General features: G+C 37.2%; 2 pseudogenes; one reads left to right on the forward strand and one right to left on the reverse strand.

Moving 5' to 3' along the window:
- On the reverse strand, window positions 1-26,935 carry LOC116275225 (annotated as a pseudogene).
- The window catches only part of LOC103883809, a 133,965-nt pseudogene that overhangs the window by 81,974 nt on the left and 24,600 nt on the right, over window positions 1-27,391 (forward strand).

Genomic DNA, 27,391 nt, shown 5'->3' on the forward strand with positions numbered 1-27,391 from the left:
AGTTTAACATTTCCATTATATACATGCATTGAAGTACTTGTTATCCAAGCATGGAACCTGCTCCTTACCATTTATTATTAAGGACTTTAACTGGCCATCTTCTTCAACTTCTACTCTCTCTTAACCTCTTCCTATTAATTTTTCTGCCATTAACTATTTTAACAGGAGTTGATAGAGATTTGAAGTTGCCCATCTCACTATTACCAAATGACTTGGAAATAATGCCTCCATGACCTAGTGACCAAAATGAAATAAACCCTCTTCCAAAAGAACAAAGCCCAATTCCAAAAGATGGAAGTACACTGAAGGCACAGAAAAATGGCCCCATCCCTCAGCTTCTGCTTCTTTAGGAATCTCTTCAATTCCACCCCCTACTCCACCAAAAATGCCCTCAAATGGGCCTTCAAAGAAGTCAGATGGAAATGGGTCCTTCCACCAAAAACTTCCCTGAAGATGGAATGTTAAGCCAAACTCAAACAGACTGTCAAAATGACTTCTACCTTATCCACCACCATTTAATCCTTCTCTGCCATATTTGTCATAGATGTCTCTTTTTTTCTAGCATCTGGTAACACCTCATACACTTCACTACTTGAATTTTCTCCGTGCTGCTTCCTTATTTTCAGGATGATGTGGGTGGCACTTCATTGCCAGTTTCCTGATATGCCTTTTTAATATCCTGGGGCAGGCAGGTCTGCACGCCTAGAACTTCACAGTAACCCCCATACTTTAACACATGGTGAGAACAGGTCCGAGGATGCGGCTGTGGTGGTGAGTAGCAGGGCAGGTGAGTGGTGTGGTCTCTGGGCTCCTCTGGCTCCAAAGGGCTCTGTAAGGCTCCACAGAGCTGCGCTGGTGGCCACAGCAGCTCCTCATGCTTTCCTTCCTCTCCTTTCTCCAACAAACAGGAAGTATGACCACCTAGCTCTTGAGTTTTAATCTTTTTTTTTAAACCACTTTGTTCTAAGTTGTTTGCAGTTACGTTTTATATTTTAACAAATTTGACAATCTCTGATATTTAATGGAATAAACTAGCCCATTTTTCCTTAATGTAATGATTGACATACTTTTATGTTTTCTATTTTACTTTATGTCTTTTTTTTTTTTACAATGTTTCTTCTGTTTCCTTTTTCTCATTTCTGCTGATTTGATCAACTTACAATCTGTGCCATGTCTTCCCTTCTTTTCTTTTTAAGACAGTTTCACTCTTGTTGCCCAGGTTGGAGTGCAATGGCGCGATCTCAGCTCACTGCAATCTCCACCTTCCGAGGTTCAAGCGATTCTCCTGCCTCAGCCTCCCAAGTAGCTGGGATTACAGGCATGCATCCCCACACCCGGCTAATTTTATTTTTAGTAGAGACAGGGTTTCACCATGTTGGCCAGGCTGGTCTCGAACTCCTGATCTCAGGTGATCCACCTTCCTCAGTCTCCCAAAGTGTTAGGATTACAGGCATTAGCCACCGTGCTCGGCCATGTCTTCCCTTCTTAATGTAGATATTCAACTCCACTTTTCCTTTACATTTGTTTAATTAATTCCAAGAATTATTATTTTCTTTTCCTGTGCTGTCACTTTTCATGTAGAGAATTTGCTTTTACTGGCTGGAAATTTGTACAATTTCATTTTATTCCGAGGCTTCAAAAATTTCCCTGGATATGCCTAAGTGTGTGTTCTTTCGTCATTAACCCTGCCTATTTCTCTGTAATTTCTTTTAGTCTGTAGACTTGGGTCTTCAGTCCCCAGAAATTTTCTTATATTATCAGTTTTATAATTTATTTCTTTCTAAGATATTTCTACTACATGTTATGTCTACTAAATCTATCCCCAAATCTTCTTCTCTGTCCTCTCATGATTTCTATCATGATTTCACATGACTGTCCTTTGAGCTATTTCTTCTATAGTCTTTCAGGCCTTTTTTTTTCTTTTTTTATACTTTAAGTTCTAGGGTACATGTGCACAACGTGCAGGTTTGTTACATATGTATACTTGTGCCATGTTGGTGTGCTGCACCCACCAACTCGACAGCACCCATCAACTCGTCATTTACATCAGGTATAACTCCCAATGCCATCCCTCCCCCTCCCTGCTCCCCGTGATAGGCCCCGGTGTGTGATGTTCCCCTTCCCGAGTCCAAGTGATCTCATTGATCAGTTCCCACCTATGAGTGAGAACATGCGGTGTTTGGTTTTCTGTTCTTGTGATAGTTTGCTGAGAATGATGGTTTCCAGCTGCATCCATGTCCCTACAAAGGACATGAACTCATCTTTTTTATGGCTGCATAGTATCCCATGGTGTATGTGTGCCACATTTTCTTAATCCAGTCTGTCACTGATGGACATTTGGGTTGATTCCAAGTCTTTGCTATTGTGAATAGTGCCGCAATAAACATACGTGTGCACGTGTCTTTATAGCAGCATGATTTATAATCCTTAGGGTATATACCTAGTAATGGGATGACTGGGTCATATGGTATTTCTAGTTCTAGATCCTTGAGGAATCGCCATACTGTTTTCCACAACAGTTGAACCAGTTTACAATCCCACCAACAGTGTAAAAGTGTTCCTATTTCTCCACATCCTCTCCAGCACCTGTTGTTTCCTGACTTTTTAATGATTGCCATTCTAACTGGTGTAAGATGGTATCTCATTGTGGTGTTGATTTGCATGTCTCTGATGGCCAGTGATGACGAGCATTTTTTCATGTATCTGTTGGCTATATGCATGTCTTCTTTGCCATTTTTTAACCTCTGTGATGACCATCCTCTCCTTCAATTCATGTGCTAAGTTGTTTCATAGGGAACTTATGGCTTGTTTTAGCACCAGAAAATGTGTATGTGTGCATGTGTATATCACCTGCATCTTCTTGAACACTTTCCCTTATCTTTCTCTTATAGCAGTTCTCTTTCACCAGGAATGTTGTATTTGTCCAGAGTGATCTTTGTCTCTCTGGGTTGTGGGCCCTTAGCAGAGTTTTTGGAGGTATTGTTGTTTGTTGTTGTTTGAGACAGAGTCTTGCTCTGTCACCCAGGCTGGAGTGCAGTGGCACAATCTCAGCTCACTGCAACCTCCACCTCCTGGGTCCAAGTGATTCTCCTGCCTCAGCCTCCTGAGTAGCTGGGATTACAGGTGTGCACTATCACGCCTGGCTACTTGTATTTTTAGTACAGACGGGGTTTCGCTACGTCTAGGCTGGTCTCGAACTCCTGGCCTCAAGCAATCCACCCACCTTGACCTCCCAGAGTGCTGGGATTACAGTTGTGAGCCACTGTGCCCAGCCCTTAGCAGGGTTTTTACAGCATTAACATGTTCTGGGCTAGCTAATGAAACACCTAAGCTCCTGGCAGTGCGGTGAGTGATGGATGGTGGCATTCCACTACACAGGCTGGCAATGCAATGGCAGGCAAGTTGCTAGTCTCTGGGTAAGCTACCAGAAGAAGCCTCCAGGTTCCCAAACTTTTCCTCTAGCCTCAGGAATCAGAGGACTTAGCATAACTACTCAGCAATTTCTTGGCTTTTTTAGGGGGTAGGGAGCCAGTGACTTTAATATGGGTCTTATACCACCTTCTTTGCATGGTAAGTGGATCCCTGAGGGGCAAGATTTTTCCAAATCTTGTTTTCTGATCCTCTTCCTGGGTAATCTGACATAGGTCTCAGGCTCTTGCCCAGCCCCAGGGGAAGCCCTCACCTCAGTTTCTCCCCTGAGTATCCCCAGAACCCAAGGCCATGTTAACACCTAGCTCTGCATTGGTTTAAACTGCCGATTTGCTCAAGATAGACATGTATCCTGCAGTTGCTAGTAGAAAGGTGGGTAGCAGCAGTCATTTCCTACGATCTTATCTTAGTTTACAAGACATTAATTTTAGCAGAATAAAACAGGGAAATGTTTTTGTTTTAATCTCTTCCTTTGTTACCCTGTGGCTTAGTGATTTTGTCCCACTTTTGTATAAACTGCTTTGCAATATATGCTAATGATGTTTTATTTTCTTGAGCTATCAGTGACCTCAGAGAAAACTGGTCTGACAGCCTATTATTGCCAATGGTAATGCTTTAATTACTTTAAATGAAAATAATAATTTTTGGTAGTTGGCCCCCAGCACTTGATTGATTTATATCAAATAACTTTAAATCACTGATCATTGTGTTTTATGACCTGGGAAAATAGTTTGCACACAGTTTTTCTTGGAAGATTCTTCACAAAGTTAAATTGCTTACAAACAGACATGGTACATATACCAGACAGTCAGAATGACAGATAGATAGATAGAAAGAATGTACATATAGATATATTGCGGTTGCCAGATTGAGCAAAAATAACAACAACAACTAGGGCATTCAGTTAACTTTGAATTTTAAATAAACAATGAATACTTTTTTAAACTACAGGTACACTTGGTGTTATCTTATAGCCCAGCATGGAGGAAAACAATGAGGAAAATTAATGGATATTTTAGATTTCATTTTCTTTATTAAAAATCAATTTTATTTCTGGTATATACCAAGAGCCTATTAATTGATTTATTGAAAGGTAATCCTAAGCTATATTATCTTAGAGGCAATATAGTTTTGTGAACTTTGACAAGCAGAATATGTAACCACCCGCACAACAATCAAGATACAAAAGAGTTCCACCACTCCAAAATATTTCTTCCTGCTGTCCCTTTGTGATGAGCCCCTCTCTTTAATTCCACCCCAGGCAAGAACTGATCTGATTTTTGTCACTCTGCATTAGTTTGCATTTTGTAGAGTTTTATATAAATATACTTATATATACTTATATAGTATGCTGAGTGACTTCTTTCACTCAGCATATTTATTTTGAAATTCATCAGTTGTTGCATATATCAATAAATAGCTCACCTCATTTTGTTGCAGATAGTTTTCCATTGTATGGTTATACACAATTTGTTTATTCACTCATCTCTTGATGAACATTTGAGTTATTGCAGTTTGGGGCTCTTACAAATAAAGCTGCTATGAACCTTAATGTACAAGTGAGATATGATTTCATTTCTTTTGGAAAAAATATCCAGGTATAGAATGACTGAATCATATGGCAAGCATATGCTTAACTTTTAATGAAACTACATAGCAATTTCCAAAGTATGCTATTTTATATTCCTACCAGCAGTTGTTCCACATCCTCACTAATACTTGGTATTGTCAGACTTTTAAATACTAACCATTCTGACAGGTTCATAATGATATCATATTGTGGTTTTAATTTGCGTTTCCCTAATGACTAACGGTGTTTGGTATTTTTTCATGAGCCTATATACCACTTTCTTTGGTGAAGAATATGTTCAAATCTTTTGCTTGCCTTTCTTCCAGCATCTCCCCCACCCCCAACACACCAGCCTTTTGAATTGGTTATTTTCTCATTATTGAGTTTCAAGATTTCTTTATACATTCTGGATATAAGTGCTTTAACTGGATACATAATTTGCAAATATTTTTCTCTCAGTCTGTGCCTTCTTTATTCTCTTAACAGTGTTTTTTGAAGAGCAGAAGTTTTAAATTTTCATGCAACCCAGTTTATCAATTTATGCCTTTATGGATCAAGCTTTTGATCATTTAAGTCTATATTTCGAGTTACTTTTTGTATATGATGTGAGGTGTAAATCAGTGTTCATTTTTTGCATATGTATTTCAATTCTTTCATTACCATTTACTGAAAAGACTATCATTTCTCCACTCAATTCCTTTACACCTTTGCAGAAAAACAGTTGTCTATAAATGTATGAGTCTATTTCTGGATTCTCTGTTATGTTTCAGCGATCTATTTAATGCTAATACTATATTGTCTGGATTACTGTATCTTAATAAGACTTGAAATTAGGTATTAGTTGTCCTGCAATATTTTTTAGTTTGTCTTGATTATTATGGGTCCTAGGCATTTTCATTTGAATTTCATAATCAGCTTGTCAATGTCAATAAAAAGCTTGATAAGGTGTTAATTAGGATTGCATTAAATCTACAGATCAATTTATGGATTAATTGTTGATAATAACTATTATAGTTGTTTGTCTAATAGATACCCAATGGCTCTACAAAACTTGAGAATCACGACTATAGCTGATTGCTCCTTGTTAAGTGCATATCTATATACCTGATACTACCAAAGAAATGTAAACATATACTGTTTTGCCCTTTCCAGTCAAAATAGTACACCATTGAATATGAAAAGCAATCCCCGCCTAGGAAAATCATCCTACCTCCACAAAGATGTATTACAAATTCATATTTTAAAGTTAACCTGGAGGAAGACTGACACTTGTTGACATATAGTGGGCTAGTAATTTCCAATTGAGAATACCACCACAAAATATACAGAGTTGGGAGACGGAAACACTGACAAATGGAACAGGAAGAAATCTGATGTGATCAAGTATGGACATAAGACCTAAGCTAGGGAGGTATTAGGTAGCTGTGAAATGATCATAGTTTGCAAATTGAGTGACATATATTTTGCTATGACAAGAACTTGGAGTGAATTCTCCCTTTCCTCAAGAATGAGATGTCACACCGTATGAGACCCCATATACGAGCTATTGACCTCAACAATTGGACTTCAAAATACATATAAGCCCAAGAGTTTGACAGACACTTGAAGAGTTCAGTCTACCACAGGGCTACACTCTTGTTAGCCACTTGTCTGAAGACTGAGAGCTCAGTCTATGACAGGGCCACACCTGTTAGCCTTTGAGCTAATCTCTGAAACCTCACCATCCAACACCAGCACTGTCCTCTAGCGTGGAGGGAACTTACATGTCTTCACAACCTTGGTGGTCTTCCTCCACCTTGTTGGTGAAGCCAGCCTCTCTCAAGAACCACTTGCAAAAAGGTACACCTCAAATTTTCATTAGACTTTACTTTCCACAGAGGTCTGCTTCCATCATAATTGATCCACTAAACTTTAACAATTTTGGAACTCACTCACTATGTGGTTAATGTACCATGTTTATCAAGCGTATTTCCTCTGAGATTTGTTCTTGTTATTCCCTCCCTCTTTAAGCATTGCCAACCTAAGAAAAAAATTATCTTGGTGTGGCAATAAATCATGTGATTCATGAGATCATACTTTCGTCATCTCCTAATTTTAATCACACAAAACAGGAGGACTTTTTAAAAGGCTCAGGACTTTGACAGTGACACAAAAATAGAAAGAAGAAAAAGTCGAGTGGTTAGTAGTAGAGACAGGTGTCTACATCAGAAGAGAGAAGTGTGGGTTTGGTTGTACTTTATGTGTAGGTTTTAACGGGTGTGCCTGAGATGGATCATTGTCTCACAGTACTGGTTTCCTCCTCCTTCCATGATAATAAAATTTTAGCGAGGCACAGGGTGCCTTAGACAATGACTGCATTCCCCAGACTCTTTCATATGTAGGTGTAGTTATTTCATTACATTCTTGTTAATGAGATATGAGTGAAAATAATGTGTGCAATGTGGTAGCAAGCCATCTTGTACCATGGGATGAGAGCATCACTCTAGGGCAGTGGAACAAGATTAAAAAGAACTTAAGTCCTGACCACTTGAAACTCATAATACTGGCTGTGAAATGCTTAATCTCAGACTATTATGTGAAGAGAAATACGTTTTTTTTTTTAACAGGACAAAGGCATACAAATTTATTGATGTGCAAGCACATGGGTATCACAGAAAGTATGAAACTCCAAGAAATACATTTCTAATGTGTTTGAGCCACTGTTAATTTGACTCTCTATTATAGCTGCTGCCAAACTTATACAAGGGAGGATAACTGATCACTGGGAGGTTGTATAAAAGGGTTCTGTTTAAAGTTTTCTATATTTTAAAGCTTGAAATATTGGTAATATGAGCTAATATCCCCCCAGAGAATCACAAACATAAAAATGATATCATTAATATAGTGCATACCTCTAAAAGTCAAAGGATTAACATTCTTCTCATTTTATTGAGAGGGGATATGTCTCCAAAGAGATGTTGTAAAATTGATAAAATGTAGTGTTTTTTGTTTTTGTTTTTGTTTTTGTTTTTAGTCACACAGACTTGGTTTTGAATAGCTGCCCTACCACTTAGTAATTGTTTAACATCAAGTAAGCTTATTTTCCTTAAATTTGCTTTTCTATCTATAAAACACCAGCCTCCTGACCTTATTGTGAAGTTTAAATTAGATAATATCTAAAGTCCCAGGTTCTAGATACAACTTTAATAATAACCCTCTCCCCTCCCATCCTAGTCAAGATACAGAGACCATCCACTTTGTTGTAAAGCATTAAGTTATTAATTGAACAAGTTTGCTGTACATTGGACATAGCTGTGGTAAAGCTGCCTCTTAAAGATGATACACAGCCCATCATCAGTATATTTGGATAAGATCTAGCTGTCTAGATGCTAGCTACATCCAAATGAGCATTGCCTTGGTGCTAACAGTGGAATGAGTATAGAGGTCTTTTAATTCTAAGTTTTATGCTTTACTGTCTTTATCAGTGTTCCCAAACCTGTGTTACGGATCAGGCAGGAAATACGAATAAGGCCACTTGGTGAAGTACGTGTGTCCACACTGCAAGCACTGGAGGAATCTACTGCTACTTAGCACCTGAGGATTGGAAATGAGCTTTCCTGTTGCTAATTCCTATAAATTTGCAAGGGAACCGCATGTCTGAATTTTTACATGGAGTCTCCCGATTTTCAAATGTTTATGCATTTTTAAAAAACAGTGTTCAGGTTGAATAAATATATCTGACCACCAGCTTGCTGCTTCAGCTCTACCTACTGCTCACTTTGACCAGGAGTGATTCTTCTCTGCTGCAGCAGATGCATCTTGAGAAATAACATTCATAATAAATGTGCTTAACATCAGCATTATTCATTTATCCACATGTGCTTTGAACTGGTGCTTCTTCCAAATAAGACAGTAAGATTTTAAGTTAAAAATTCAGTTACAATAAACTAAACATGGCAAACATACTTCAGTGCTACACTAGTTTAAAGGTTACCTGGAGCTAATTCTGTGCGTGTGCTTTTTTTCCCATTCACTCTGGGGAAGAAGATGATGTAATAAATATTTCTATGTTTATTTGGAGTGTGAAGCCAAATACTCAAATGCTGAGTGCATTTTCAAAAATCAAAATCAGCAATTCAATTATTTTTCTTTATTAGAACAGCCAGGAGTGAGCTTGTTAAGATGGATCTGCTTTGTTGTAGCTTGCTCTGCTGGCAATGTCTAAACGAATTAAATGAGTCACGAGTCAAAGAAATCTCACAGGCGGCTTTAATCTCCTGTCAGAAAGAATAGCTAACTGAGTCAAACATCAGTAATTTTTTTTCTTGGCTCATCTTAGAGGGCTTGTGTTCTTAGCTACATATGTGTGGACTTGCATTTTAATCTTGAAATTATACTTCTGCTATATTCTTAAAATGGGAAATTTGGGTATCTTCTTTGTTAGTGATTTGCTGGTTCTCAAAGGTCACCCACATAAAAATACCATCTCTTTTCTGAAACTTATAAAAGACAATTTCTTTATCACTCACTTCTACAAGAACGCAGCCACAGTTATATTTTCAGTTTTGGTAAGCCCAGCAAGTTCCCAAATTTCCATTCTGAGATTTTTCTTTTCTAGTATACATAATAGAAAAGCATATATGTCACAACATGAGTCTCTGTCAAGACCAAATGTGGGTGGAATGTGGTTTTCCTGCATTTCATGTAAAAGTCTCTGAAATATCCTATGACTGAGAAATTTATGTCAGAGAGTGATCCAGAAATGAGGTCAGCCTTTTCTCTGCTGGGGAGGGCCATTGAGCTACTGAGAATCTGTGTTATTACCATTCCATTCAGTTCCTCTTTCAAGAACTAACTTATTAAGCTCCACGGGGCAAGTCTATTAACATCCCCTTCTATCATGATGCGTCTTTCCAAAGTGGAAAAATAAGTGTAGTCAGTAGGTGTCACATGTTTATTTGGTTGAAGGCTATCATGTTGAAGAAATAAATCAGGAGTCTATGATGACACAAAGTGCTACAAAGGAAAGCTAAAGCACCCAGTTTCATTGTAAAGACATCTTTGCTCTTAGAATTTAGAGCAAATTCATGGACTGGTGGCTTATTCCTTACACACACAAAATACAACTATACATACAGCAATAGCCATGTGCAAATATGTTCAGACACCTACAATTTCTGGAAAGTACGATTGCCCAATAAGTATGAACCACTTGCTCCCATAAAAAAAAAAGATCAATGTAACATTTTTAGAGCAGGCTAATAACAAGGTGGCTTGAAGCAAGAAATCAAAACTATCCCAGCAAATGACTAGCTTAAACGACCTCAATAAGAATAAACCAGGGGACTGAATTTGATGTCTATGTAAATACCGACCCAGATCCCTTACATTTACAGACTGTGTGTCATGTAGAGCCATGTTGGCACTAGCAAGCAAGAAGGCACTGTCAGCAAACCAGAAATTGTGAGGAGGTGCACCCAAAGGGAAAAAAAAAAAATCAACGGGTTTGGATTGACAAGAGTTGAGGAAACCCAAAATATATTATGTACATGAGGAAACCACTGAGACTATAAAACAAAATCCACTGAAATTCTAAAAATAGGGTTAACAAATACCAGGAACTGCGCAGCGTAGTGGGCAATAAAAAGATAATTAATAATTTAATTAGGACAGGAGCCCTAACAACTAATTGCAAAGGCATCACTAACCTAAAGCTAAAATCCTCAAGATACAGGCCAGAGAAAACTTACACACCAGCTAGGATAGAATTCTAAGGAGAGTACAGCTGTCTGAGAGAGAAATGCAGTCAAACTAAAGGAATAAAAAAGCCCTGTCCGATCAACAAGACAGAAAGTTAACAAGGATATCCAGGAATTGAACTCATCTCTGCAGCAAGCAGACCTAATAGACATCTATAGAACTCTCCACCCCAAATCAACAGAATATACATTCTTTCAGCACCACACGCACTTATTCCAAAAATTGACCACTTAATTGAAGTAAAGCACTCCTCAGCAAATGTACAAGAACAGAAATTACAAACTGTCTCAGACCACAGTGCAATCAAAACTAGAACTCAGGACTAAGAAACTCAATCAAAACCGTCAACCACATGGAAACTGAACAACCTGCTCCTGAATGACTACTGGGTACATCACGAAATGAAGGCAGAAATAAAGATGTTCTTGAAACCAATGGAGAACAAAGATACAACATTACCAGAATCCTGGGACACATTTAAAAGCAGTGTGTAGAGGGAAATTTATAGCACTAAATGCCCACAAGAAAAGCAGGAAAGATCTAAATTGACACTCTAACATCGCAATTAAAAGAATTAGAGAAGCAAGAGCAAAACACATTCGAAAGCTAGCAGAAGGCTAGAAATAACTAAGATCAGAGCAGAACTGAAGGAGATAGAGATACAAAAACCCAAAAAATCAATGAATCCAGAGTTGGTTTTTGAAAAAGATCAACAAAATTGACAGACCACTGCAAGACTCACGTAAAAGCAAAGAAAAGAAGAATCAAATTCCATCTAATTAAAATGATAAAGGGATATCACCACCGACCCCACAGAAATACAAACTACCATCACGAGAATACTATAAACACCTCTAATGCAAATAAAATCGGAAAATCTAGGAAGAAATGGATAATTTCTGACACTTACACTCTTCCAAGATCAAACCAGGAAGAAGCTGAATCCCTGAATAGTAATCTCAATATCAGTATTCCTGAAATTGGAGGCAACAATTAATAGCCTACCAACCAAAAAGCCCTGGTGGACCAGATGGACTTCACAGCTGAATTTCTACCAGAGGTACAAGGAGGAGTTGGTACCATTCCCTTCTGAAACTATTCCAATCAATAGAAAAAGAGGGAATCCTCCCTAACTCCGGCTTCGCGAGGCCAACATCATCCCTGATACCAAAGCCTCGGCAGAGTACATACAATAACAAAAAGAGAATTTTAGGACCAATAATATCCCTGATGAACATCGATGCAAAAATCCTCAATAAAATACTCTGGCAAACCGATTCAGCAACACATCAAAAGCTTATCCACCATGATCAAGTGGGCTTCATCCTTGATGCAAGGCTGGTTCAACATTCAAATCAATAAACATAATCCAGCATATAAACAGAACTAAAGTTATCGGCAACCACATGGTTATCTCAATAGATGCAGAAAAGGCTTTCGGGACAAAAATTCAACAGCTCCTTCATGCTAAAAACGCCAATAGCCTGGTATTGATGGAACGTACCTCAAAATAATAAGAGCTATTTATGACAAACCCACAGCCAATATCATACTGAATGGGCAAAACTGAAAAATTCCCTTTGAAAAACTGGCACAAGATAGGATGCCCTCTCTCTCACCACTCCTATTCAACATAGTGTTGAAGTTTGGCTAGGTAATTAGGCAAGAGAAAGAAATCAGGGTATTCAGTTAGGAAAAGAAGAAGTCAAATTGTCCCTTGTTTGCAGATGACATGATTGTATATTTAGAACCCCACAAGTTCTCAGCCCAAAATCTCCTTGTTGATAAGAAACCTTCAGCAAAGTCTCAGGATACAAAAATTAATGTGCAAAAATCACGCATTCTTATACACCAGTAACAGACAAACAGAGAGCCAAATCATGAATGAACTTCCATTCACAATTGCTTCAAAGAGAATAAAATACCTAGGAATCCAACTACAAGGATGTAAAGACCCTTCAAGGAGAACTACAAACCACTGCTCACTGAAATAAAAAGAGGACACAAACAAATGGAAGAACATACCATGCTCATGGATAGGAAGAATCAATATCGTAAAATGGCCATACTGCCCAAGGTAATTTATAGATTCAATGGCCATCCTATCAAGCCAATGAGTTTCTTCACAATTGGAAACTGCCGAAGTTCATATGGAACCAAAAAAGAGCTCCGCGATTCCAAGACATGACAATCCTAAGTCAAAAGAACAAAGCTGAGGCATCAATGGCTACCTGACTTCAAAACTATACCATGCTGCTACAGTAACCAAAACAGCATGGTACTGGTACCAAAACAGAGATATAGACCAAATGGAACAGAACAGAGTCCTCAGAAATAATACCACACATCTACAGCCATCTGATCTTGACAAACCTGAGAGAGAAACAAGAAATGTGGAAAGGATTCCCTATTTAATAAATGGTGCTGTGGAAAATTGGTCAGCCATAAGTAGAAAGCTGAAACTGATCCTTTCCTTACTCCCATAATGAAAATTGTAATTCAAGATGGATTAGAGACTTAAATGTTAGACCTAATACCTCATAAAAATCCTAGAGGAAACCCAGGTGTACCATTCAGGACAGGCATGGGCAAAGACTTCATGTCTAAAAACACCAAAAGCAACGGCAGCAAAAAGCCAAAATTGACAAATGGGATCTCATTAAACTAAAGAGTTTCTGCACAGCAAAAGAAACTACTCATCAGAGAAGTGAACAGGCAACCTACAGAATGGGAGAAAATTTTTAAAATCTACCATCTGACAAAGGGCTAATATCCAGAACCTGCCAAAGAACTCCTTGCCAAACAAATTTACAAGAAAAACAACAACCCCATCAAAAGTGGGCAAAGGATATGAATAGACATTTCAAAAGAAGACATTCATACAGCCAACAAATGATTACGAAAAAGCTCATCATCACTGGCCATCAGAGAAAAATGCACATCAAAACCACAATGAGATACCATCTCACACCAGTTAGAATGGCTAATTAAAAGTCAGGAAACAACAGGTGCTGGAGAGGGATGTGAGTGGAAATAGGAACACTTTTACACTGTTGGTGGGATTGTAAACTGTTCAACCATTATGGAAAACAGTATGGCGATTCCTCATGATCTAGAACTAGATGCACCATATGACCCAGCCATCCCATTACTGGGTATATACCAAAGGATTATAAATTATGCTGCTCTTAAAGACACATGCACACGATGTTTATTGCAGCACTATTCACAATAGCAAAAGACTTGGAATCAACCCAAATGTCCATCAGTGACAGATTGGATTAAGAAAAATGTATAACACATACACCATGGAATACTATGCAGCCATAAAAAGGGATGAGTTTGTGTCCTTTAGAAATATGACGCAGCTGGAATCCATCACTCTAGCAAACTATCACAAGAACAGAAAACCAAACACCGCACGTTCTCACCATAAAGAACCGAAACAATGAGATCACTTGGACTCGGGAAGGGGAACATCAAATATCAATCAGCCTATCATGGGAGGGAGGGGAGGGATTGCATTGAGTTATACCTGATGTAAATGACGAGTTGATGGGTGCAGCACACCAACAAGGCACAAGCATACATATGCAACAAACTCCAATCGCTATGCACATGTACCCTACAACTTACAGTATATAATAATAATAAATAAATTAAAAACAAACAACAAACAAACAAAAACAAACAAACAAACAAAAAATAAAGCCCTGTCCAGGAGAGAGGAAGACTAAAGATAGCCACTGTCACAGAAAATTCCTTCTTTTTTTTTGAGATGGAGTCTCGCTCTATCTCCCAGACTGGAGTGCAGTGGCGCGACCTTGGCTTACTACAATCTCCGCCCCCCAGGTTCAAGCGATTCTCCTACCTCAGCCTCCTGAGTAGCTGGGATTACAGGTGCACACCACAACACCCAGCTAATTTTTGTATTTCTAGTAGAGACGGGGTTTCGCCATGTTGGCCAGGCTAGTCTTGAGCTCCTGATCTCAGTGATCCTCCCACCTTCACCTCCCAAAGTGCTGGGATTACAGGCGTGAGCCAGAAAATCCCTTCTTGTTTTAGCAACTGAGAACTCCAGCTAGCCTGCCTGCTCCATGCCCAGGTGCCCTAAAGTGAAGCTGCACCCAGTTACATAAGCCCTGCAGTCTACTCTGCCATTTACGGGAGAGAAAGCCCATAACAATTGATTACTAAGTAATTAATTAAGCTTCTCATTCATAGATAAGAATGAACAACAAAAGATCATCAAATATTTGAAGAAAAGCAACTAAATGAAAAGGAGGACCAGCAGGAACAAGTAAACAAATTACAGAAGCAGTAGAGAAAATGGAAGGACTGAGAACTTAAAAAATATTCTCTTAGGGATATTGCAAAGAAAAGTCAATAAAAGGTTGTTAGGAAAAAGAACAATTAGAGAGCATAAAAGACTTTTAGAAGTTAAAAATGTAATTGCCCTTGAGGATGAAGTCCAATAAAATTAGGGGCAAACCGACCAAGAGGAAGACAACATGCAATTCACAAACAGAAGCCTTGGCCCAGGAGGGCAGGGAAGAGAGATATATGGAAAACAACTGCAGAACAGGCCTGAAGAACAACCAGTGCAGAGAGGAACAGAGGATGAGTAGATAGATTCCCAGGAGAGACATCTTCAGGACAATGACAGGGAACTCGAGAAAAGGTGGTATGATGAAAAAGGTACTTAAAAAAAAAGAGCATCATGTGTAAGGAGATACGATGTGCCCTCATGATTGGGATTAGTGCCCTTATAAAAGAGGCTCAGAGAGCAACCTTTTCCTTCTGCTATGGACACAGCAAGACTCTAGCTGTCTGTGAACCAAGAGGCCTCGCCAGATACTGAATTCACTGATACCTTTATCTTGGGCTTCCTAGCCTCCAGAACTGTGAGAAATCATTTTCTGTTATTTATAAGCCACCCACTTCATATTTTATTATAGCAGCCCAAACAGACTAAAACAGAAGCAAAAAGAGAGAAGAAAGAAAGGTGAATAAGAAAGACATGATCTGAATATTAAAAAGAAAATAAGGCACAATTTTAAACAATTAGTGTAATATAAGACAATAATCCCTTCATCTTTGGTTTTAGGATCACTATTATAATTGATTATTAATATTCCTTCTCACAAACTGTGGAATAAAAAAATACTCTGTTGAAGTGGAGATAAAAGAAATCTCTGTACCTTATGCTCAGTTTTGCTTTTGCTGAGAACCTAAAACTGCGCCAAAAAGTAAAATCTATTTTTAAAAAACCTGCCAAAGTTGATTGGATTAAGATAACTATTAGTAGAGCTAAAGCTATGTTACAGATATTAAATTTGGGGAAGAGAGGAAAGAACATAGTCATATAGAGGAAGGTAACATAATTGAACTAAATCACTATCTTTCATATCAGGGAGATAAGGAATAGAGGTATAAACATATTACTTGGCATTATGACCAGAAAAAATTTTTTTAAAAGGCACAAAGAGGAGTTAGGGCCTGTAGGTAGGCACTGAGTGGTAAGATGGGAGGGTGTTGCTTTCCCTTTACTATTTGATTTGTTATTGTGTCCATGTACTACTACCATTAACAAAAAGAAAAAGCTTCAGGAGTAACAGTAATAAAGAGATGTAAATGTGAGAAATGGATTCAGAGATATGACCTAATAGAATTTCCAGAAAAATGCAATAAAGAAAATTGAAGGGAGGCCCTCCGCTAGACGGCTTTAAAACTGTTCTTACAACACAAAACACTAGAGCAGGGCTAGGAAACCATAGCCTTGTTATGGGTTGAATGTTTGCGTCCCCTCCAAATTCATATGTTGAAACCCTAACCCCCAGTGTGATGGAGGTGCTTTTGAGAGGTGATTAGGGTTAGATGAGATCATGAGGGTGGAGCATCATGATGGGGTTAATGCCCTTATAAAAAGAGGAGGAGATGTAAGATCTCTCTCTGTGCATGCACCAAGAAAATGACTCTCGTTAACTTTGTCAATAATCCCCGCCCCGCTGACCCCCATTGCCACAAACTAGTGTTTCGAAAAGATCGTGAAAAAAAAAACTTCAAAAGTAAGAAGGCTGAAAAATTTAAAAAGAGAGAGGAGACAAGTCAACCACATTAGGAACGAAAAAGAGCCAACGTTATACAGCTAAAGGAATGTTAAAGATGTGATACTGCTCTGTATATTATTGTGCCAATTATGCTGTGCAAGAGCATAATCAAGAAGAGGACCTTCACCAAGAACCTGACTGTGCTGGCACCCTGATTTCGGACTTCCAGCCTCCAGAACTGGAACAGACATATGTTTGTTGTTTAAGCACCTAGTCTATGGTATTCTGTCATGGCAGCTAGGACCGACTGAAACAAGCCCTTAGGCCAAATGCCTAATTTTTTTTAATTGAAGTTTTACTGGAGCACAGCCATGTTTATTCATTTATGTATTTTCTATGGCTGCTTTCATGTTCTAACCGAGTTGAGTAGTTGTGACAGAGACTATATGATCCACAAAAGTATTTACTATCAGGCCCTTTACAGAAAATGTTTACCAATGATACTTGCACCAGAGAAATGTAAATGAAATGAAAAAATGCTATCTGCATAACAAAAGAGAAGAAAACAAATTAGGACAATGAAAAGAATACCATGTAGAAAATATAAAATAGATTGTACAAATAAGCTCAAACATAATAATAATGTGTATGAGTCAAATTCTTTTATGCTTAATTTAGAAAAAAAAATCCTGTGATATTGTTTATAAGAAATTTATCCAGAACAATATACCAAAGATACTTGGAAAATAGTGAAATGGAGAAAACTGTACCAGTGAAATGTGATCTCTAATAACGATGCAGTAAAATTAAACTTAATAATGAAAGAATATATTTTTAAAAATTTCTTGGACATTTAAAAATCTCACTCTAAAAAGCTGTTGAGCTTAAGAGGAAATAAAATATCAACTATTGGAAAATAAATAAGGATGAGAGTAGCACGTATCACTCCTAATAGGGTGAATTTGAAATAGTTCCCAAAGGAGAAGCTGTTCTCCTAGATATTTATTAGACAGCTATGAATTTTTAAACAATAATTAAGCCCCAAATTAGAAAAGAACAGAAAACAAAAAAATTAAAGGACCAAAGGAATTAATAAAAAATATAAATTGTGATTAGTAAAGCATAAAAACTTATTCTAGTTAATTTCATCAATAAAACCCAATCTAGTGTTTTGAAAAGACATTGAAAAAAAACTATAAAAGTAGGAAAAATTTAAAAAATTTAAAAGAGAGAAGATATAAAAATTTAAAAATTTAAAAAAGAGAAGATATAAATCAACCACATTAAGACTGAAAAATGACCAAAATTATAGAGGAAAAGGAACTGTTAAAAATATAATACTGCTGTTTGTCATTGTGCCAATAACTTAATAAAAAAGATAAAATTGATGATTTTTAGAAATCAGTCAATAAATTTTACGTCTAATTTTTTAGAAAAATACATATTGCCAAAGTTGAATAGAGAAGAGTTAACTAAATCAACTTTGAGAAATGAAAAAGAAAACACAAGTATAAACAAATAACTTTAAGGTAGAAAAAAAAGAATGCAAGAAACAAAATAGCAAAAGCTTATGTACTGATGTGGGTAAAAGACAAGAAATAAGCTCTCAGCACGAAACAGAGGAAATGAAAATAAAAAGAAATAAAAACTACTTGGAAATAAAGGATGCAGTAAAAACAGAAACACTACAGAAAGAAACAACTATTTAAAAGATTAAAATGGAAGCGAACAAGTTTGTTTTTTTTGTTTTTTTTAATTGACAAAAATGTTTTCCTGTCTCAACATAAGCCAGATTTTGGTTAACATCTATGACAAGCTAGAACAATAGCAGATTCCATATGTTTTTATTATATTTTGGCGTCAAAATTGTTAAATAAGAGCTTCATTACAGCTGTAACCATCAATGTGTAAATGAGCTTGATTAGTTTGTATCTTACCCTAGAGTTAACAGAATTTCAGATATATTTATAAAACATAAATTTACTCATATACAAGCAAAACAAAACAGAAGACTAAATAAATAAGCTGTAAGAGAAGAAATTAAATAGGCAGTCAAAGATCTAGTTTTCAGTCTCATGTCCCATGTGAAGAATTCTAGGAAACCTGTAAGGTTCAGACAATCCCTATGATTATGAATTACTTCAGATCATAGAAAAAGACAAAATAATAAATAAATTTTTAAAAAAATATTTGCTAATGAAGTTAAGCAGACCAAAGTGTAATAGCTAGAGAGTGTAATACAATGAGGAAATGTTATTTAAAATGAGGGCAGACTTGAACATGTTTACCTAGAGGGAGAGATGAGTGAGAATGAAGTGATTCATAACACAACAGGAAAAAATAAATCATTGTGAAAAATTTTTGGAGGAGACAGAAACGGGAGATCAAGAGCTCATGTGGAGGGGTTAGCATTAACAAGGAAGCAGAATATCTTTTGAGAGATTACAATGAGGTAAGAAAGAATTATAAAGATAGGGAATATGATGGTTAATTTTATGTACTAATTTGGCCAGAATATGGTGTCCAGTTGTTCAGTGGAACACCAGTCTAGATTTTACTGTGGATGCCTTTTTAAAAGATGTGATTAACATTTAAATCAGTAGACGCCGAGTAAAGCAGATTACCCTCCATAAAGTGGGTAGGCCTCATCCAGTTGGTTGAATGCCTTAAGAGCAAAGACAGAAGTCCCCTGAGAAAAAAGGAATTCTGCCTCCAGACTGACTTTGGACTTGACACTGCAATGTCAACTCTTCCCCCTGGGTCTCTGGCCTGCTGGCCTGCCTTGAAAAATTTGGACTTTCCAGCCCTACAATTGTGTGAGCCAATTTTTAAAAATAAATTTCTCTCTCTCTCTCTCTCTCTACATATATATATATATATATATATATAGCCATGATTATATATATTATATTATATTATATAAAATATATAATTATATATTTTATATGATATATATTATATCATATAAAATATGTAATTATATATTATATATGATATATATTATATAATGACAAGTTTCTCACCTTATTCTGTAAGGCTAGCATGATCTTCATGCCTTAATTGGACAAGGGTAGTAGAAAAAAGGAAAACCACAAGCCAGCCTCAGTTATGAACATAGATACAAAAAACCTAAATAACAAAATTCTGACACATGTTAAAAGGAGGATAGATCATGGCTAAGTAAGACATAAATCAGTAATTGAAGGAGGGTTTGCAATAAAAAAAATCTGTTAATGCATTTTGGAAGAAAAATCCCTATTACATCCATTCCTCATTTGAAACCACAGCAGTAGCAACAAAACTAAAACATTATTACTAAGCTATGGCTAGAACGACCATTCCTCAACTTAAGTATATGCATCGGAGACTACATATATATACACACACCATATTTAATATGAACCACTATGATCATTCTTGCTTAAATAAGACTTGAATGCTCTCTATACATAAACACACACACACACACACACACACACACTGCTGTTGGTTCTGTTCCTTTGTAGAACCTTGATAAATACTGTATTAGTCCATTTTCATACCGCTGTAAAGAACTGCCCAAGACTGGATAATTTACAAAGGAAACAAGCTTAATTGACTCACAGTTCAGCATGGCTGGGGAGGCTTCAGGAAACTTAAAATCATGGCGGAAGGTGAAGGAGAAAGCAAAGCACCTCTTTCACGAGAAGGAGAAGTGCCGAGCAAAGTAGGAAGACTCCCTTATAAAACCACCACATCTCGTGAGAACTCACTCCCGATCACAAGAACAGCATGGGGAAAACCATCCCCAAGATTCAGTTACCTCCACCTGGTCTCTCCCTTGACAGGTGGGGATTATGAGGATTATGGGAATTGTAATTCAACATGAGATTCGGGTGGGGACACAAAGCCTGACCATATTAAATACATTGAAATTTCGTCAATATCTGTGGAACACAATATTTCTGAATGGACTGGACTATTACCCAACCGAAGTCTAGACTCATTAGCACCAGGCTCAAAACAACTGAGTCCAACCAATATCAGAAAGTGTTTTGTTGTATCGCTACATTTTAGTAGACACATACACACAAAAACATTGCCCACAATCTTAAACGATCTTAAACAATCACCGTTAACATCTCAGTGTAATTTATTTATGTCTTTTTTCTATACACTTTTTTAACATGTTGAGGGCACATTATTCATATGATTTTGTAACTAGCTTTCAAATGACTTTTGTTACTTTTATATATTCTATTTTATAAATGACTTGTTACTTTATAGATTTTTTTTTTGTAAATAACTTTAACTTTTAGATTCAGAGGGTACATGTGCAGGTTTGTTACAAGAATACATTGCATGATGCTGAGGTTTGGGGTACAAATGATCCCATCAGCCAGGTAATGAGCATGGTATTCAATAGGTAGTTTTTCAACCCCTTCCCTCCCAACCTCCTACCTCTATCAGTCCCCAGTGTCTGTTGTTGCCATCTGTATGTCCATGAGTAACCAGTGTTTAGCTCCCAAGTATAAGTGAGAACATGTGGTATCTAGTTTTCTGTTCCTGTGCTAATTCACTTAGGATAATAGCCTCCAGCTGCAGCCATGTTGCTGCAAAAGACATCCTTTCATTCTTTTTAACAGCTGCATAGTATCCCATGGTATATATTACCACATTTTCTTTTTCCAAACTAACGTTCAAGCTGAGAGTCAAATCAAGAACTCAGTCCTCTTTATAATAACCAAGAAATATATAAAATACCTAGGAATACATCTGACCAAGGAGGTGAAAGATCTCTACAAAGAGAATTACAAAACACTGCTGAAAAAATAATAGATGACACAAATAGAAAAACATTTCCTGCTCATGGATTGGAAGAATCAATGCCATTAAAAATGGCCAGAATGCCCAAAGCTATCTATAGATTCAACATTCTTCCAATCAAATTACTAGCATCATTTTTTTTACAGAAATTAGAAGAAAACTACTGTAAAATTCATATGGAAACAAACAAACAAAAAAAAAGCTGCAACAACCAGGGCAATCTTAAACAAAAAGTTTTATATATTCTTTACTAAAAAATCAGAAAATAAAGAAAAGGAAAAGGAACTTTAAAAGCCATCATAATTCCACTGTCTAGAAGAACCATTATTTATGCTTTCAGGTGTAAAGCTCCAGATTTTTTTTTCTTTTTTCAGTTGCAACTTTAAAACATCTCTAGTTGTCATAAAATTGAAAAAAATACTTAAGCATAATTTACGCATTTTAAATCCCACATTCCTCCTCTCAGACAAACTGTGTGATATGTTAAAAGAGGGTCTAGCTGGCTCTCCCAACCCTCTCTGGGTGTCTGCATGGTGTCCACACTGAGTTGAGAAGCACTGGGCCCCTCATGGAGACTGCTGGGGAGAAATGAGGTTTTAGCGTGGACCTCTAGGCTGGAGGCCATGTGCAAGATGGAATAAAGACTTAGAGTGGTCTGCAGAGCCACTAAGAATCTGGCGAGGAAGTAATTAGGTCATTATAATCCTACCCGGTTCTCTATAAACATAAGAGAAGTGAAAAGAAGTAGGAGGGAAACTGAGGGATTGAGTGGAAAAGACTGGGTTAAACCTGAGTTTATATTACTGAATAACACTAAATTTTAATCTGGATGGGTAAATTAGATTGCTCACCACTCCATCCCTAGTGAGTAGGTGGGATCTCTTGTAAAGGAGATCAGAGAAATTTTAACAAGTAATTAACTACATTTCTATGGACATCTGAGTTGAAGAAATTTTTCCAGTGACTATACATTTATAATAAAATTTTTACTGTTAAAGGAAAAATTTTAAAAGGGGTGTAATTATGAATGGGTGGCAAAATTTTATTTCACTCATTAATGAGGGGATCAATAAAATGTTAAAAATCATTTCAAAGGAGTATTCAAAGAGAAAACAAATATATAGACATGCTAAGACTTGAAAAATGAATACAAACTGGCAAATTAGGTCAATATCTATAGGGCAATAATAAATTGTATTCCCCTCGACAATATTTGCATTTCTATAAACAAAGTCATTTGCATTATTATCAGTTTTCTAGTTTTCTACAATTTACAGAATTGCAAAGTAGCTCAAAGCCCACAAAAGGCTGAAAAACCCTGAAGAGTGCACTGAACAGGACACCCAGTATATTTTTGTCTACGTACACTAAACTACAACCCTATGCCACCCACCAAACGCCACCTTCCAAGAGTACATTGGAATTGGAAAGTTTAAAGGTAGAAGTTTGGGCATGCCTGAAATGATCTACACTGTAAAGTTAGGAGGCATTTAAAGTTAGGAGTAGGGGTGGGATTAGTAGGCATAATATTGGTCCCCTAATGATGTCCATGTGCTAATTCCCAGAACCTATGAATATGTTACATCATGTGGCAAAGGGGAATTTAAGATAATAGATGAAACTAAAGTTGCTAACCAGCTGACCTTAAACTAGGCAGATTGGTTTGCACTTTTGGGATGGACCCAAGAGTTCATAAATGTGGAAGAAGGAGTCAAAAGAGAAAATCAACAATGTGATGTGAGAACTCTACCCCGTGTTGCTAGCTTTGAAGATGGAGGCCAAGGGCCAAGGAATGGGGGCAGCCTCTAGAAGCTGCAAGGGGCAAGGAAATGGGATTCTCCCCTAGAGAATCCTCCAGAAAGGAATGCGGCCCCGCCAACTCCTTGATTTTATCCCAATGAAACCCATTTCAGATTTCTGAACTACAGAACTTTAAGATAATAAATCTGTGTTGTTTTAAGCCTCTGATCCTTCTTGCTCTTTCATGTATAAGGACCCTACATAAGGGACCCTACTTATGTAAGCCCTTACATTGGGCCTATGTAAGTAATCCAAGGATAATCTCCCCATATCAGGCTCCCTAATTTACTCACAGGTGCAAAGTCACTTTTGTTATCTAAAGTAACATAAACACGTTCCAGGGATTAGGATGCGGGATGTGGTACATTGTTGAGGAATCTTTATTCTGCCTATACAGAACTTCTGATTCTATTTCAATATTTTTTCCATACTTTCATGCTCTTGTCTTCTCATCATATCTTGAGAGAATTCCTTAGTCTTTCAATTCACTAACTTGATATTTTATGTTCATTCTGTTAGGTAATCCGTTTTTAATTTCAGTAATCATATTTTAATCAAGAACTCCATTCTGTGTAGTATGTGTGAACACATCCCTTTGTATCTCTGAAAATAGGAATTAGACTTGTTAGGCTATTTTATTCTATTTTATATATTAACTCTGTTTTCTTGGGAGTTAAATCTCTTTGTTGGAATTTGTTTTCTTTGCTCTAGGTTTCTCTCAAATATTTTTTGACTCTTCATTTCCAGACTATACTTTTAGACGAATGTTTAAATAACATAGTATTCATCTTTAGAGTATATTTCATTTCTTCAAAGTGAAGCTTTTCATTTCTATGGTTGGAATAAAGGTTCTGCTTTTAGGAGCACTGGTGACTGTAAGAAGGGTGTGAGAAAAGCTTCAGTCTCAGGAGGTGATCATTAAGGTTGTGCAATAGAACATAGCAATTAAGGGGGGCTCTAATACCACATCAACTGGGGTCAAGTTCTGGCTGGGCCATACATAGCATATACAGGAAAAGTTACCTCATCACTTTGTGCTCCAGTTTCCCTGTCTTTACAATTGTGATGAGTAGTACTTACCGCATTTATTATGAGGAGTAAATGAATCAGTACATATAAAACTATGAGAACAGGACCTGGCAGATAGTAAGATTTCAATACATGTTAGCTATGTTTTTAAATGTTCAATTTGTGAACATGTGTGCTGATTTTATTTTTCAGCAAACACTAGAGTCAGCAGGTCCTAGCCCCTTTTTTTCTGCCAACCACCTGTTGGCTGCTGTTTCTCTTAGTTCACACTCTCTCTGCTCCTGAAATTATGTTCCCTCACCTCTGACTTTCTCCCATTTCTACTCTCCAAAAGAAATTAACAGTTTTTATTTCCAGCCTCCCGTAATGTTTCTATTTATACACAAATATATATAATGCATAATATATAGTGACCTATAAAATTCTCTCCCCTTTTTTCAAACATAAACTAATGTATCTGCAACTTCTTTTTTTCAGTCATTATATTTTAGACATGTTTTTATATAAACATGCATGTATGAGTTTTCTTAAAGGGAAAAAGAGAGGAAATGATTAATAATTTTATAAATGTTACTAGGATAATAGGTTACATATTTGGAAAAAAATCAAGCTAATTAAAGAATTAGATATAAAATGCCAAATATTATAAGTAAATATTATAAGAAAAATATAAGTAAATGTCAAAGAAAAAACTCGTTTTGGGAGATAATTGATTTGATTACATAACATAAAAGAGTTCTTCCACAAAGTGGACTATATCCACATTTTGGAGCCCTCCCCTTCTTCCCAGATCCCATTGAAATGACAGTATAAATTTTAAAAATAAAACACATAGCAACTGTGGAAACCCAGGAGGACCCCCGCTACAGGCCAGGACAGCGAGGGTTTCTGGAACACAGAAAGCAGAGGCAAACAGATCAGTGATGACATGACAGAGCTGAGGGACTCATACAGAAGCAAAAGCAGTTCCTCCAAAAGTAAATTTCCCCAGGAGAATTGCAAAAGAATTTTACACCAGAGGCTTAAATCAAGGTGGTAGCTTTCACTTCAGGTTCCCTAGGTTCACAGAAGCATCAAAAAGGCTATGTTCAATATATTCACAACTAGATATTTCCGCTGTGTATTTGATAAAATCAAGTAATATTTTAGGAGTTTGAGGTGATGCTAGCAAGAGAGTCTCCTGTGGACACGTGACCAGAGCTGAGTCAGAGGTGGCCACTCAAGCATTTATTCCTGGGTAAAAGCAAATATGCAATCCGGTAACTGAGAATTCTGACAAGGGAGACTCAAATACCTTAGGTGACTAACCGCTGCTTCAGGGGATGGGGATGATATAAGAAGTCTTTATAATAACAATATCATTGAAAATAATAGCCAATATGTATTTAATTAATAATATGCTTTTGTTACCGTCACACTGATTTAACTTTTTTTTTTCAAGCCAAACTGCATCCAGCTTTATTAAACATACTTTCCATAAACTATCATGGTATTTCAGGCAGGCCATGGGTAGGCAATCTCTAACAGTATACAACAACTTTCAAACTCCCTTCTTCAATGGACTACCAAAAATCAGAAAGCCACTATAAAATCCAAAGAAGCCTTCATCTGATGCTCTGAACAGGGGAAGTTTAGAGTGAGAGTTGACATTTCACATTCAGCATGTTGTTTAACAACTTTTCATGAGCCGACCCTGACTTTCAGGAAGTGAAATGAAAATGGCAGAATTTATCTGAAGCTCTACAATCTAGAAACAGAACCACTGCTCTTTTGAGGGGTGCCATTTCCGTGGCATCACTGGAAAGTTCAGATTGCCTGACACACCAGTAACCAACTACTGGGGGTCAGGTCCCAGCAGATGTCTGGGTTTAAGGGAGTTAAGTCTAGCTGAAAGGTGGAAAGGGAGAAGAGGACATAAAAACGAATTTGTTTTTCCATACCACAAGGTTTTTGTGCCAAGGTGGTCACGTGTGTCAGAGTCAGGGAATTCCTCCTCCTGGAAGCCAAGAGGAAGTCTCTCAAAACTAGAAGGCAAAAGTGTTTTCCCCACATCAATCCAGCTTCGAAGACACTCTATCAGTGACATATGCCCCTTCCCCCCAAAACAACAATGAAGTGTTCTGTGTGCTAACAACATAGCTTTAAAAAACAAAATTCTGCATTTTTATAAAACTTGATGAAAATAGTATTTCAAACTGTACAGTCACCAGAAGTACCCAGTTATCAAAAATGCACACACTTCCCCTGGCATCTCCAGCCCCTTCAGCTTTCTGTGCCTGCTCTGTTTGGCATCTCCATTTTCTGCAGGGTTATTCCCCTCCTTGCCAGCATTAGCTTTTCCCTTTTTCCCGTTGGGTACCTTCTCTACCTTCTTTTCAGGGGCCTTCTTAGGCTTGGGCTCTGGCTTTGGAGGAGCATGTTTAGCAGACAACCTCGCGGATCTTCCCTGTGGTTCGTCCCTCACCTTGACTTTACCTCCTTTAGCATCCCCTTCAGCCTTTCTCTTGGGCATGGTGGGGGTGATGGCAGCAGGGCATAGTTGACGGACACAGGCTTTGGTCGATCCTGGTCGTCCTCGTCTCTTCACACTACTCCTGATTTAACGTTACAACATGTTTTAATAGTTTGTAGAGTTAGTCTCCCCCTCACTTCTCATTTTTAAAACATTCTTACAGATTTTTGCTGTCTCTTTGATATCCTACTTAAAAGTTTACTTATCCCCAAGTTTTAAAAATAATGCATAAAACAAATTCCAACTTGGTTTTTTAAAGGTAGAAAAATAAAAGATAATATTGCTGCTGGATTCATTTTCTAAAAAGCAGAATATTGCAAAATTTTGCATTTTTTTCCAGAAAAAACAAAATATTGGGGAAAAAAATCGTATTTCAGTGAAACACGAACTCTTACATCATTTAAGTTAATTGAATTAGAAGACAAGTTCATATGTGAGGTATTTATCCTTCTGAAA

The sequence above is a fragment of the Papio anubis genome, chromosome 6, assembly GCF_008728515.1.
Source record: "Papio anubis isolate 15944 chromosome 6, Panubis1.0, whole genome shotgun sequence".
Taxonomy (NCBI): domain Eukaryota; kingdom Metazoa; phylum Chordata; class Mammalia; order Primates; family Cercopithecidae; genus Papio; species Papio anubis.